The sequence below is a fragment of the Cibotium barometz genome, chromosome 32 (assembly GCF_041138505.1).
Source record: "Cibotium barometz isolate CiBa-2024 chromosome 32, ASM4113850v1, whole genome shotgun sequence".
Taxonomy (NCBI): domain Eukaryota; kingdom Viridiplantae; phylum Streptophyta; class Polypodiopsida; order Cyatheales; family Cibotiaceae; genus Cibotium; species Cibotium barometz.
Genome location: NC_141077.1, coordinates 20,786,802 through 20,801,348, shown reverse-complemented (window position 1 = coordinate 20,801,348; position 14,547 = coordinate 20,786,802). Strand labels below are relative to the sequence as shown.

Sequence of the window (14,547 nt, the reverse complement as noted above, 5' to 3'; positions counted from 1 at the left end):
GCTCTTAGAGGATATAAATCTCGTTCTCTGTCTGGCAATTCTTTATCTAAGAATGGTCGATCCGAATCTCAATCTCATGTTGAGTCTTATCATTCATATGCATATCAATCATTCATACATGCATATCAATCATTCATTTCAAAACAAAGTAATCACAAGTCATACTTATCGTCTTACGCTAATCTCTGGTCCATAATCTTTCAAGGCATGCATATTCAAATCAATCAAAATTAACTTCAAGTATAAAACAAGCTTTTAATTCAAACAATCCTTAACTTCTCTTAGTCTTTTAATTTATTCAAGTCACATGGAAATCTTTGTTTTTAACATTATCAAGTATCATGTTCTAACCAGTGAGATCATCTCTTGTTGTTATAACTAAGTCTTAACTATGCTTATGCATTGGTCCATTTGGTCGGGATATTTTTTTAAGTGAGCATTTTCGAGTGAGCGTTTTTTGGGAATCGGGCGAGCGGATTCCAAAAAGATCCTCCTCTTCTCCAAGACAGAGAGGGCCTACAATTGAGGTTATTGGTTTGAACTCAAAATAAAACCTAGTTTTTTAATGTATATTTTTCAATTACAGAAATTTCAAGCTCCCCTCCACATGAAGAGGGGTGAAGCAAGTTAGAGAGAGCAACATGACATAATTACTTCAGTGGGAGTGAACACAAACACATGTCAGCATCACATCCTCTATATATTGGGATTATTGGTTCAAATTGAAAATAAAATTAAGTTCATTTACGTACACCTTTCAAATACAGAAATGTGAAACCCAATATCACATCCTCTACATTGGGGTTATTAGTTCAAATTGAGAATAAAACCAAGTTCATTTATGTACACCTTTCAAATACAGAAATGTGAAAACCAATATCTTTACTACTATGGGTCTCACTTGTTCTCCGGGATGTAGGCACAAAGTAAGTGAACAGTGTTCATACTCTTCTGTACTTCCTCTAGCAAGACATGCTTAGACGATTCATTAATAAAACCATGGACTCGCCAAATTGCAATTAAGCCCACCACTTTGTTCTTAACTTCAGGAAATTTCAGGAAGTGGAAAGGATGTGAGACCTTTCCATGCTTGTGCACCATCTATGGTCTTCTGCTTGATCTCCATATCGGTGGCCTCCCTCTCGATACACGCAGCAACAACTTCAATGCTAACATTTGATGAGGTCATCATTATAAGCAAAAAGGAGGAGGGTTTGGATTGTTTTCCTCTTTTAACAAGGCTTGGTGGCAATGCTATATAACAAATTGCTTTGGAGCTTGTCTCTATATTTATACTAGTGGGAGAGGTTCAACACTCAAAATAAAAAACTATATTTATTTTTTTAATGTTATTTATAAAGGTTTCTTTCCTCGAATTTCGACACCACAATAAAAAATGCATATTTTGAACTTGTTTGGGAAAGAGCGAGCATGTATTTGAAGGAGATAGACATTGCACAATAGAACCCTCTACAATGAGGTAACATCCACAAAGGTTAAGCTCAACTGATTATCCTTGCATTCAAATTTCTAAATTAGGGTATGTTCTCTTACAAGACAGGGCATTGTAAAGCTCAAGGTCAGATAGAATAGATTGGTGGATGAACATATTCTCGCTCTAGCAATAAAAATTTAATATAGTTTAAATACTAATTTAAGATAATTGCATCACATGTTGAATGACAAAAGACTAATTTAAGAAGTATTTATGGTAATATGGATGCGTATTCAAGACAAAATGCTTCCACACGGACTCGTTTCTGCAATCGAAAGGGTTTACTGGATAGCAAGATGAGATCGTTCTCTTGCAAGATGTGGGCATATCACAAGTGGCCACATCAAGCGAGGTGACAAACACCTCACAATTGCAGAGCTGATGACTATGGAAGTTGGTTCTTCAATGACCGCTGACAATCGTGTGGCCACCGGTAGTGCCACGATTATAGAAGAAGAGGAGTCTATGAAAGAGAGTTTCGGCCAAGTGGTTGATCGACACATCTCAACAAATTGGGTGGAGAACCGCCTTCCTGGAGTGCTGCTTTGTTGCCTCCTTTTGCAAGCCCAGCAATCCGCACGAACAAGGATTCTGTCGAGGGGCTGATCATAAGTATCGTGAGGAGAGCAAGTACCAATCGACAATGGCGGCATTCATTTTGTGAGGGATTCCTAGGCAAAGCCCCCATTTCATTCGACCGTCGAAGTGCAACTAGCCACAATCTATCATTGTCAGGTGAATTTAACACGATATTGGAGGAGACCAAAGGATGGAAACACATGGTTGGCAAGATGTTCGTTGTTTGGGATAGCAAACAACCATCGACTCAAAGCTTGGCAAGAATGGGTGAATACCAATCGAGTCGAAAAAGAGAGGATTCCCAAGGTGAATTGCAGAGTGGTCCTGTTCCTAGAGGAAGAGAAGGCGGAGTACTTGTTGGTGCTATGCATGATCAACAAGTAAATGCATTGTACAATATGTATATGAAATGAAGAAACATTGTGTATGTCATCTTTTTCCTTGTTTATAATGCATGCAAATTTTTCAGGATCACCACCATTCATGTGCCGAACACAATGGCACATGATATATTTATGATGTAGCGTGTGGGTCTTGCCGATCCACAATGGTTGTTGTCAAAGTTTAGTGATGCTAATTGTGCATAGGCCCAGAAAGCGCTTATTCATCGGGGATCCAATAGATCCAAGTGGTTGAAGCTTCCCATGGCACTCTTGTCACAATTAGTTTTCAAGGTGTGTGCGCATTGTAGTATGTTTTGATTTCGAAATATATTTCTTAATGTTTTCAATTCGAAGTAAGCTTCTTAAATAAATATAAACGCATTGCAGTCCGAATTCGATGCCACGTTCCCGGCTAAGATCAATGGCTTGCCTGAGCGAGGGAATAGATAATACATGATGGATGCAGAATTGTTCGTCGAGACAAGAATTATAAGGATGCCCTCAAGGAGACGGAGACACTCTTCACTAAAAGGGGACATGAGTTGGCACAAATTGCCAACATCGACTGTGGGAAAGAGTTCTTTAAAAAAGTGATCTCGTATCAAGGGTGGAGTGAAAAGGCTAGTAAATTCACTACACCAAATCTAGTCGAGATTACTCGAGCACATGTTTCAAATGAAGAGTAAGACCTTCAGCTCTCTTGATGCATTACATTTTTTTAAAAAGTTATTAGAAACGTAATGCTTGTTTACAATGCAGAAAATGTAGGCTGCTTGACATATTGGCCGGTGGTGAGTTTGCTATGAGGGATGCGCAGATTCCACCATTCGACAGAGCCTTCTTCATGTGGATCCATTGTCATGTGTATTGGTTCTAATTGACCAAGTACACGCTCAAATTATACGCGAAGATGGAGGCAGGCTCACCTACAGTACTTGGCATGCATGAAAGAGCCAAAGAAGACTCTAGAGTAGGTATCACGGATGCCCTGAAATCTTACAGGAAGTCTCATTTTGAGAAGGCATTTTTTAGGTGGAAAGGACAAATGCATGCTACCTTGGATCCTGACCAACAACCACACCTACCATGCACATCACGACGCCTCTTGTACAGGTATAAAGTACCTCAACTCTTATTATTATTTTGCCTTGCATGGTAGAGATCTCTCCTGCTTCTTGTATTGGTTTCTTAGACCTTTCTAATGGCTGTGTATTAGGTGGTGGAGAAGTAGTGTACGTGATTGAGTCTACATTCTTGTGCACCCTTCGGACGCATGGGTGCCGTCTGAGGTGGAGGAGATAGGATTGTACCCCGAAGAGTGGATCGATGAGCTTCAGGGCAAGGACACATGGATATTTTGTCCATGGTGGTTAGACTATCTAGAGGGGGAGGCAGAGCAATTTCAGAGTACGTTTCCTTGTGCACATTATTTAATTCGTACAAGGTATGAAGCCTATTTTTTGGGAGTTTATAGTTCTAATGTTGGTTGAATGCAGTGGCCAGAAAGGGAAAGAAGCCTGCCATCCACCAAGCAAGAATTAAACCCCGTGAAGAAAAAGGGTAAGAAATCCACACCTCCATCGGCCAAAAAAGGTCATGGCCAGACTGGGAAGGGGATGACTCAGATGAGGAATTTGAGGACAACCATCCCAAGGATGATGAGCATGAAGATGAGTGGCAGTCCCATGCACAGGGCAAAGAGCAGGTGACCCCTTCGCATGGTGAGACCCAAGAGCAGGGGTTGAAAAGTTCAAAAGCTGACGAGGCGGACCTCTTGGGATGTAGTAAGTAAACTTAACGTGTTAAAGCATTCATTAGATCATTTATTCATCAACGCTCATAACATGTATTTGGTGTTGCGTAAATGTAGAACTACCGTCCCATCGTGGTGAACCCCCTACACTTAGTTTTGAGCTCGAACATTGATTAGCTCAGTCTCGCGCTTATGGAAAAGTGAAAACACAGGTATGATGTGCGAGTGACTCTCTCCATTCATCGTCATTATAGCGTTTGCACTCTCCTTACATGCTTTGTTGTTCCAGGAATATTGCAGTATTGCAACCATTCATGGGATCTTTGATGAGGTGGGGAAGTATGGACGCCTTCGATAGCCTTGGAGGCGTGCGCTTGGTGTGGGTTGATTTTCCTACAGATACGTGTTGCCACAAGAGCGCTTTAGAGGTTCCTCGATGGAATGTTTTTCGGGGGATACTTATGGAGTCGGATTTCATGCTTGTTGCAGAGTTCCTACATGCCATGGCACTATGGTGTGCACTCTAAGTGTGGAGCACTTGGTGATTGTTGTGCGGGAGGTAGGAACTTGGAACTTCACATTATGAAGGACTTTGTTCTTGCACGTCCCGCGATATCTCTATGTCATGTCAAAAGATGGCCAAGAAGAGGTGAGTGCAGGATTCTTTGGTTTTTGTGAAAGTCAAGCTCAATGATTTCCCTCTCTAAAGTACTTACTTACGTGTGTAAGTAGGTCTCTTCTTTGGTCATCGCTGTCTTCATGCACCCTAGTGAGAGTACATCCACTCGTCCAAAGTATGATAGGTGGGGAGGCGAGGTAGCTGCAGATTGCGGAGGCTTTGAGGTTGGCGATGATATCTTCTTGGAGCCGAAAGCATAGGAGAAAACCTCCCCATACCAATTGAATAAAGGCAGGGATCCCATCCAATATTTTGTTGAGAGTAGCGAGCGTTTTGCAAGGATGGGCTTCTACTATGGCAGGTGGTTACTCGGGACATTCACTAATCATGAGGACGTTGTCCTAGATTTCTTTACTGGTAGTACTGGGTCCATGGCTAGAGCATGCAAGACACTGCAACAACAACGACATTATATCAGCTTGGAGAGCGACGAGATGTGCCTTAGTTCATGTCTACGACCACTTGCCGCGCTATGCACGATGATTTGGGTAACCAATTTTTCAGGGGTGAGGTCAGTGAGATTGTTCGACGAGAACAGTAAGTGGACGTGGGGGCACCATATCATCCAGTCCTTCCAGTACCCATGAGCCCAATACAGTCTAGTGCTTTTTCATGGCCACTTGGTGTTCCAATGGAGCCCCAATATCGACATGTCTTGCCACATACATCCCCCGTAGCTTCATTTGCAGTTTCCTCATGGGCACCACGGCCTGATTTTGTAAGGCCACTCTTTCCACCCGCACTTGCACCATTTGGTAGAGGTCCCTACCCTATACCACCTCCCTTCTTCCACCGGGGAGTCCGACATCTGTAGTACTGATGTATTTCAATAGCTTGTAATGTTTAAAATATATTGGTTTTAGACATTATTGTTGTTCACTCATATTATGACAATGGCCATGTTCTTTGCTTCTTTCATGGCTTAGATTTTTGAGAGAGATGATGTAATTGGAGTGAGATCTCAACAACACGAGAGAGAGAGAGAGAGAGAGAGAGAGAGAGAGAGAGATTATGATGGAGACATTAAAACAATAACAATTGTGATTAAAGTATTTTTTGTTATTCTTAAAATAAGAATTCTAGTGCTCGAAAAAGCAAATTTTAATTCCTTTTGAAGTTATAAACACAGTAGAGATTGCCATGTTCTTCTAGACACTCTTCTTCTAGACACATCCCATACCACTCTCCCCTTATATCTTCATATTGTAACAGAGTGCTTGTGAACTCTATGGTTGTGGCCATCTAGTAATCCCTCTAATACTACAACGTTTGCAACCATCTTAAATAAAGCTCTTAAATCTTTCATGCAACTCAAAGAAAAGGAACAGATCGGATGTCGTTTTGGAGGCATGGACAACAACATCTGAAGTAAATGAGCTCTACAAGAAGCTAAAAACATGCCAAGCGGTAGACCTTGCAGACAAGAACATGCTAGAGGTAAAAGCAGCTTTAGCCATTGGGATGTGGAGAGCTTTCGGCATCATTGAAGAGGCAAAGGAGGATCCTCTAAGAGCTGAAGTTTCCACCTTCATTTGCAAGCTAGGGTAGACGGAAATGACAGAGATAATAGTTGAGGCCCAAAATGCTTTCATATGGTATCTTTGCAAAGAAGTACAAATGATCGTGTCATGTCGTAGGTGTTTGCCATGTAATGTTGTGGCCTTGTAAGTTTTCTAGGGAATATAAAATGAAAGTTTAAGATCATAATATGGTGACTCTGTAAACGAGTTGCAATGGTAGTTATAACTTGATATGCATTGATAGTTGTAAATGAGTTGCAATGTGTATAGTGCTCTTGTATCCATTCATTCCTCTCCTCTACTGTCACCATGAGTCATAATGTTTGAGACCATAGAGAGCTGATAGACACTTAGAAGTGTAGAGAGAGAAACCGCTCGCCTAAACACCAAAAAGCGCTCGCTCAAAAATGCTCACCAAAAAAATATACCCCATCTGGTCTATATAGATCAGAGTCAATTTTGATAAGAATTTCTAAGGTAAATCCTGACAAGTGGTCTCTTTGGGAGAGTAATATCTTCCAATCTATTTGGAATTAGAGAAAAGTCAAAACTACAAAGTTTTAGTAATTCTAACGCTCTATAAAATAAATCTCTATGATGGCTCTCTAAAAATGAGTTCTAAGGTCCTTTTGAGAGCGTTCAAAATGGCCAAAGTTGTGTTTTCAGTATAAAACTGTCAAAAACAGCCAAGTGTCCCACTTTGCACGAATAACTCAAAAATGATTTAGTTTTGTAGTGTCTCATACACTTTTGTAGAGTTTCATGTCCTCTAAAACTTTCATGTTTACCTCAAAATCTGATTCTAATTACAAGCAAAGATAAACTCTTCCCAAAATAGACCCTAATTAAGATTATACCTAAAATCTAGTCACAAACTAGTCAAATATTCTATCTTTTGAATCTTTAACTCCAAAAGTGTTTACTCTATGAGTCAGATTAAGGCAATCATGTATAGTTAAGAAATTCAAGAGTCACTAATCATTAAGCGTGCCATATAATATCGACTCAGATTCTCTCGTACACATGCTATCGATTTATTTATTTAATCTCAAAAGAATTTAAACCTAATTTATCTCTCTTTTTCTTGCTATGCTCCTGTTCTTCATGCACTTGATATGGCCTCCTTATTTTATTAGATAACATTTCTTTCTCTATCTTACTCTCCCCCTCTACATCAATCGTATGTATAGGTATGTATAGGTGGTTTTATAACTTTCTCAAGCCTAAAATTGGTGTTCAAATCCCTAATCAGTTATGTATAGGTATGTATAGGTGGTTTTATAACTTTCTCAAGCCTAAAATTGGTGTTCAATCGTATGTATAGGTATGTATAGGTGGTTTTATAACTTTCTCAAGCCTAAAATTGGTGTTCAAATCCCTAAAATTGGTGTTCAAATCCCTAATCTCAATTTTGGTCAGTTATCTAGCAACCTTCTTGGGTAGTCAGGTCTACAATGACTCCCTTTATGTGGTAGTAATTCCAAATAAGTTTCCTCCAAAGTATTAGAATAGTGGATGGTCAAGGATAAGGAGCTTATGGAAGTCAAATTTTAAGATTAACTAATTTATTAACATGTCTCTTTATGCTTCTTTTAACATTGTATTCCAAGATAATCTCCCATTCCCAAAGCTTGTACTTTCCAAATATTTAGACATCCTGGAGTCCACGAGACCCCTTTCATATACTGGCAAATGTCCAGGCTAGTGACACTAGCTTAATTTTTCTTTCTTTTTTTATTGTGATTCTAGCAGGCTTCGTGTAATCCCTAGTGCCCATTCCTAAGCTTTCCTCCTAAGTATAGGATTAATTGATGCAATAAATTAATCCATTTGTATTAATTTTTGAGAAATGAAACAATGGGATAACCTCACCCTTCTAGTCTTAGATCTTGTACCAAGGCTGCTACACCCTCCCATCACCTCCAAAAGGATTATCTATAGCGAAGCCCCAACCCTAGTTCAGCAACCTAAAATGACACTTTCCATTTTAGTGATAGCAAATAAGTTTCGCTCCAAGTCTTGGAACATTGGGTGGTCGAGGATAAGGAGCTTGTATAGCTGAATACTAAAATTAGAAAATTTGTAAAGCATTGTTAACCCACTCATCAATGTTAGAGCTACCCACACCCTCTTGGACTTCACCATATGAGTTACCAACTTAATTTTTATTTCTTTTTCAATTGCAATCCAAATAGTATTGGTGTTATCCCTAGGTGCCCATCCTTGCACCCTCTTCCTAAGTATATAATTAATACGTGCATTTTTTTTATTTCTTAGGGTGGTGCAACTATGACTAGGATAGCCTACCCACACCTTCTTGGACTTTACCATATGGGATACCAACTTAATTTTTCTTTCTTTTTCAATTGCAATCCAAATAGCATTGCTGTTGCCCATCCGTGCACCCTCTTCCTAAGTATATGATTAATATATGCATTTTTTAAATTTTTGGGGTGTTACAACTATGACGAGTATAGCCCTACCCTCTCTAGTCGTAGCTCTTGTATTAAAGCTGCTACACCTTCCCATAAGCTCCAAAATCTTGTAAATGTGGAATCGTATCTTTATACCATCTATTCTTCTCTCTCTTATATTTTTCATTTCTTTTCACACAACGTAAGGAGACCCCTATGCTCTTGAACAAGACGCCTACAACTGCCATACATGAGAGTACACTAGAGATGAGGTTAATAGGTTTTAGGCCCGGCATTGGACACTTGAAAGTTTTTGGATGTATTGCATATGTGCATGTGCTTAATGAGAAGAGGACTAAGTTTGATCCAAAAGGTGAAAAAAGTATCTTCATTAGGTATGCATAGGATAAGAAAGTATACAAATGCTATAGTCCAGTCACAAAACACGTTCTCATTAGTTAGGATGTCATATTCTATGAGTTGGCTAGTTGGTACAAAGAAATGGAGAATATGGTGGTTTGTGACATTGATGCAGATGTGGATGTGCAATTGGCATTGGAGAGTTCTATAGTATATTACATGAGACTTCTAGTAGTGGGAATGTGAGTCCATGGTAAGAAAGATTGAGGCATGGTGTGGTGAGTACTGAGAGTAGTGCATTGGACAAAGGAAAGAAGAAAGCTGAAGGTGTTGACATTGGAATGCAGATTATGAGCCACCTAGTTTGAAAAGTCTTGATGATGAGTTGGTAATTCCAATGTTAAAGACTCTAGGAGTGAAGCAAGAGAAGTATGTACCACCACATGCAAGAGGTCAAGGAGCTCATAGTGATCCATAACCATTGAGGAGATCACAAAGAGTGAGATATCCAGTACAGAGATTGACATATAGAGAGTATGCTATGCATTATACAAAGGTTGAAATATAGAGGGTATGCGATGCATTATGCATATATAACATGTATTGCGAAACATGTGGAGCCTACTTGTTTTGATAAGACCATTGGAAAAGACGTTTGGGACAAAGCTATGGAGGAAGAGATGGATGCATTAGCACATAATGATACATGGGATTTGGTTGAGTTACCAAATGGCAAGAATGTTTTGGGGTTGCAAATGGGTTTACAAGGCCAAATGAAAATCGGATGGTTCCGTGGAAAGACATAAGGGAAGGTCGGTCGCTAAGGGTTATGCACAAACTCATGGACTTGATTATGATGTGACATTTAGTCCAGTGGCCAAGATAGCTATCGTGATGTTTGTAATTTTGTTGGTTATATATAAAGGTTGGGAGTTACACCAGATGGATGTGAAGAATGCATTCTTAAATGGAGAGTTGTAGCAGAGGTGATGAGTTGGGAATTCCAATGTTAGAGACTCTAGGTGTGAAGCAAGAGAAGTATGTACCACCACATGTAAGAGTTTAAGGAGATCACAAAGATTGAGATATCCAGTTTTACAGATATTGACATATAGAGAATATGTTATGCGTTATACAAAGGTTGACATATAGAGGATATGCTATGCATTATGCATATATAACATGTATGGTGAAACATGTGGATTTGATAAGACCATTGGAAAAGAAGTTTGGGACAAAGTTATGGATGAAGGGATGGATGCATTGGCACATAATGATACATGGGATTTGGTTGAGTTACCAAATGGAAAGAATGTTATTGGGGTTACAAATGGGTTTACAAGGTCAAATGAAAATCAAATGGTTCTGTGGAAAGACATAAGGGAAGGTTGGTCGCTAAGGGTTATGCACAAACTCATGGACTTGATTATGATGAGACATTTGGTCCAGTGGCTAAGATGGCTACCATGATGTCTGTGATTTCATTGGTTATATCTAAAGGTTGGGAGTTACACCAAATAGATGTGAAGAACGCATTCTTAAATGGACAGATGTTTATGGAGCAGCCACATGGATATGTACATCTAGAGTTTCCCACACATGTATATAGATTTAAGAAGACATTTTATGGTTTTTGAAGCAAGCATCATGAGCTTGGAGTTATAGAATTAGCATGTATATTATAAGCATTGGCTTTCATGTTGGGAATTTAGATTCTTCACTACATGTAAAAAAAGACAAATGGTTCAGTGGTGATTATAATTTATATCGATGACTTGATAATCACAAGTGATTGTGGGAATGATATTTCTGAAGTGAAAGCATCTTTGGATAGCCAGTTTGACATGGAAGATTTGGGAGAGTTAAGATTCTTTCTTTGCATTGAGGGATTATAATTTATATCGATGACTTGATAGTCACAAGTGATTGTGGGAATGATATTTCTGAAGTGAAAGCATCTTTGGATAGCCAGTTTGACATGGAAGATTTGGGAGAGTTAAGATTCTTTCTTTGCATTGAGGGATATTAGATGGCATATGGTTGGTGCAAAGTCAATAATACTATGCCTTGGATATATTGGCAGAGTATGGTATGATTGGATGCAAGCTTTTGATGACACCTTTGGAGGAAAACATAAAGATAAGGGCTGATTTAGTGAAGAGTTAGAAGATGTTACAACGTATAGGATGATGGTTTTGGCTGCTTAATTTACTTAACTACTATCACTAGACTGGATTTATGTTATGCGATGGGACTAGTTAGCCAGTTTATGAAGAGTCCCAGAAAACCACATTTGGGTGCTATCAAGATGATCATGAGATATGTAAAGACCATTTCCCCATTATGGTCTATTTTATGAGCATGGAAAGGACATGATTGTGTATGTTACACGGATGCAGATTGGGCAAGAAGTTCTTAAAATAGGAGGTCTACTAGTGGGTATGTGTATTTAGCTTGGGAAGTGATGTGATTTTGGAGTAGCAACAAGAAGCAACACACATTTGTGTTATCTAGCATAGAGGCAGAGTACAGAGAAGGCACTATGGCTGTATGTGAAGTGGTTTGGCAAAAACTACTTTATGATTTAGATTAATATCATGATAGAGTGGTTGTCATACATTATGACAACATGAGCAGTATTCAGTTGTGGCCAGTAATCTAGAACATCATGTGAGAACCAAATACATAGAGGTCCATTATCATTTCATTAGAGAGGTGTTGGAAGGACATGTTGATTTGGCATATGTGAAGGAATGAAGAATAGGTTGCCGACATCTTCACAAGTCACTTGGGAAAGAGAAGAGTACTTGAGAGACAAACTTGGAGTACTAGAGATGGATATGATGAACTTCAGGGGACAGTGTTGAGATAGAAAGTTCATATGGATAGTTCCGGTGTGATATATATGTGGTGTGCATTAATAGTAGGAGTGTGTGGAAAATAATCGGTCGTGCCTAATGGCCAAGTCTACAAAAATTTGGTATTACATTAGTATGGTGTGAATTTATCATTATTATGTGAGTGAGATGGAGAGTGTGTGAAGGAGAATGGAATGAAACAATGGCTTCTCCTATTCTTTTCTATGGTCAAGTGAGAGCTAATTAGGGTTTATGCAAGTGCTATTGTATATCCCCATTCTATTTACACAGGTGGTACTACCTAGGATTGGGGATCATGGCTATCTATAACCAGGATGAGAAGCTATTGGGAACATTGCCCTTGCGATGATCCTTATTTGACTTGATGTTGTAAGAGACATAGTTATTTATGGACTAGTTTGGAGAGATCTTAGGGTTAATAGACTCATGTATAGGAATCTTAGGCTCTATATTCCTCGACATAAGATCTTGGCAGCTAGCCAAGCCTCTGATTAAGTGTATTATGGCATGTCTTTTCAGATATATCATCTCGCTCTATGAGAGCTAGGTTTGGTCTTTAATGACCTTCCTTTGATGCATTTTAATAAAACTTATTGAAACATAATATATGTTATCTTGTTTTTTGTTTGAATCTTGTCTTCCATTTTGAGTAATGTTGTGTAAAATTAAAAATACAATATGGTCCAAGACTTGTTCTCTTCCTTGGACAAGCGATCCGAGTTGCTTTTGAGCATCTATCCAGTGACAAAGTGATGGTTGTAAATTTTTATCATGGTTATTAAGATTTTTATTTATGATAGTCTTATATCGGTCCTTATTTTTGTGGTGTCATCAATGGGATGAAGACAAAGAAAAGCTTTATTGTAGACATAGATTATCTTCCATTTTCTATGCTTCAAATCTAAGCTTAGCCATGATTATGGAAATTCTAGATTTTGTAAAGGAATATAAAATTTATGGTAGAAGTCTTTTTACCCTAGATGAGTATTTAGCCAGGCTAAATCATGTGAGTCTATATCTTCCTCCCTAGTTGTAGGGCAATATCATTGTTTTTAACTTTTTGGATCCCACGATTTTTCCTAGCCATGTAATAAACTTTTTGAGGGGATAAAAGACATCTTTTCTTGTTATGTACTCATTGCCAAAGTTTTGAATTAAGAAAAGTCTTTTATTTCAGAAGAATCATGAGGCACGGGCATCAAGATCATAATATTATATTAAAAATGGAGCCTTTGGATAACAATGTTAAAGAAGCACTCCATCTTGGAAGGTGAAGCTGGACTGGTAGTGTTAAGCTGGACTGACTCTATGGACAAGTATTTTGATATCACAAGGTATAATGATAAGAGTAATATGGCTCTTGCCAAGTTAACAATTACTAGAGTGTGGCCAAAAGCAGTTGGAGAAATTATCTTGAATATCCAACCATCTTAATCATACTAGCTAAGGTGGGAGGACATGAGACTCCTATTAGCACACTCCTGATTGGTCACATCTAATACATAAATGAACACATGAAATTCTGTGGATAAATCCGGCAACTAGAAAAAAATCAAAGCAACATGAGCTGCAAGTAATAGAAAGCTTTTTGGCATTGCTCTAATTGGTGGTATTGTGCATCCCTCTTTGTAAGAAGGTGTATTGGATAAGCCACATTAACCAAGAAACACAGGAATTAGCTATGCCACTTGATTTGGCCTAAAATTGACCCATTTTCTTTAGATTCCATCGTGTCCACAATGCTTTGATCACCTCCACTATTTTGGACTCCATAGTTATCTCAATGATGGATGCCACATGACCTAAGGGAATGCCACTTACTCCACTGGCAAGTGTGCACTTAGCCATAATAATTAGGCTAAGACAAGAAGATTGACACTTTTCCAAACATAAGGACATACAAAAGAGATGATCTATCTTTTTACAGAAAACACTAAAATTATCTAAAAATACTTGCATGAATGTTACTAGGTATTCATAAAATACCTTATGCACCTAAAATGTTATCGGAGCATTCTTGTGACCAAAGGTCATCACATTTAGAAGCGAATGCCCCTCCCATTTGGTGTCAAAAACTATCTTCTCATGATCCTCTAGAGCCATCATGACCTTATTATACCTGTTGACAAAGTAACATATATAGTACCCAAGATCAGCATGGACGTAGTCTATATATAGTACCTAGGGTTAGCATGGATGTAGGTTGAACATGTTACCCAACCCACTAGGTCCAAAATGACCAACCACACATATCATCGGTAGCAAGGACTATATTAGACTACAACATTGTCACGTAGGAACTTTATGCAGCTACCAACCATTTGAGACCGTTTGGACAAAATAGGCCCCACAACGCGAGAAAATTATGTTCTCAATTTGTTTTCTAGCACTAATCACTTATGTAGTCACATACCCCACACAAAAACATGCATCCTACTTGGCACAGTGCTAAGTCTACATAAGTCATCTACTAACCATTTGGCCA

General features: G+C 38.7%; 1 long non-coding RNA gene across 2 annotated transcripts; it reads left to right on the top strand.

The window, feature by feature from the left end:
• The first annotated feature begins 3,122 nt into the window (after nucleotides 1-3,122).
• Nucleotides 3,123-4,845, top strand: LOC147619948 (uncharacterized). 2 transcript variants are annotated; one of them, XR_015261796.1, is made up of 5 exons: nucleotides 3,123-3,570; nucleotides 3,674-3,864; nucleotides 3,954-4,241; nucleotides 4,328-4,422; nucleotides 4,511-4,845. It is a non-coding gene; the product is annotated as an uncharacterized LOC147619948 (long non-coding RNA). The 2 variants fall into 2 exon arrangements; XR_015261797.1 differs by having other exon boundaries at nucleotides 4,500-4,845.
• Nucleotides 4,846-14,547: the final 9,702 nt, after the last annotated feature.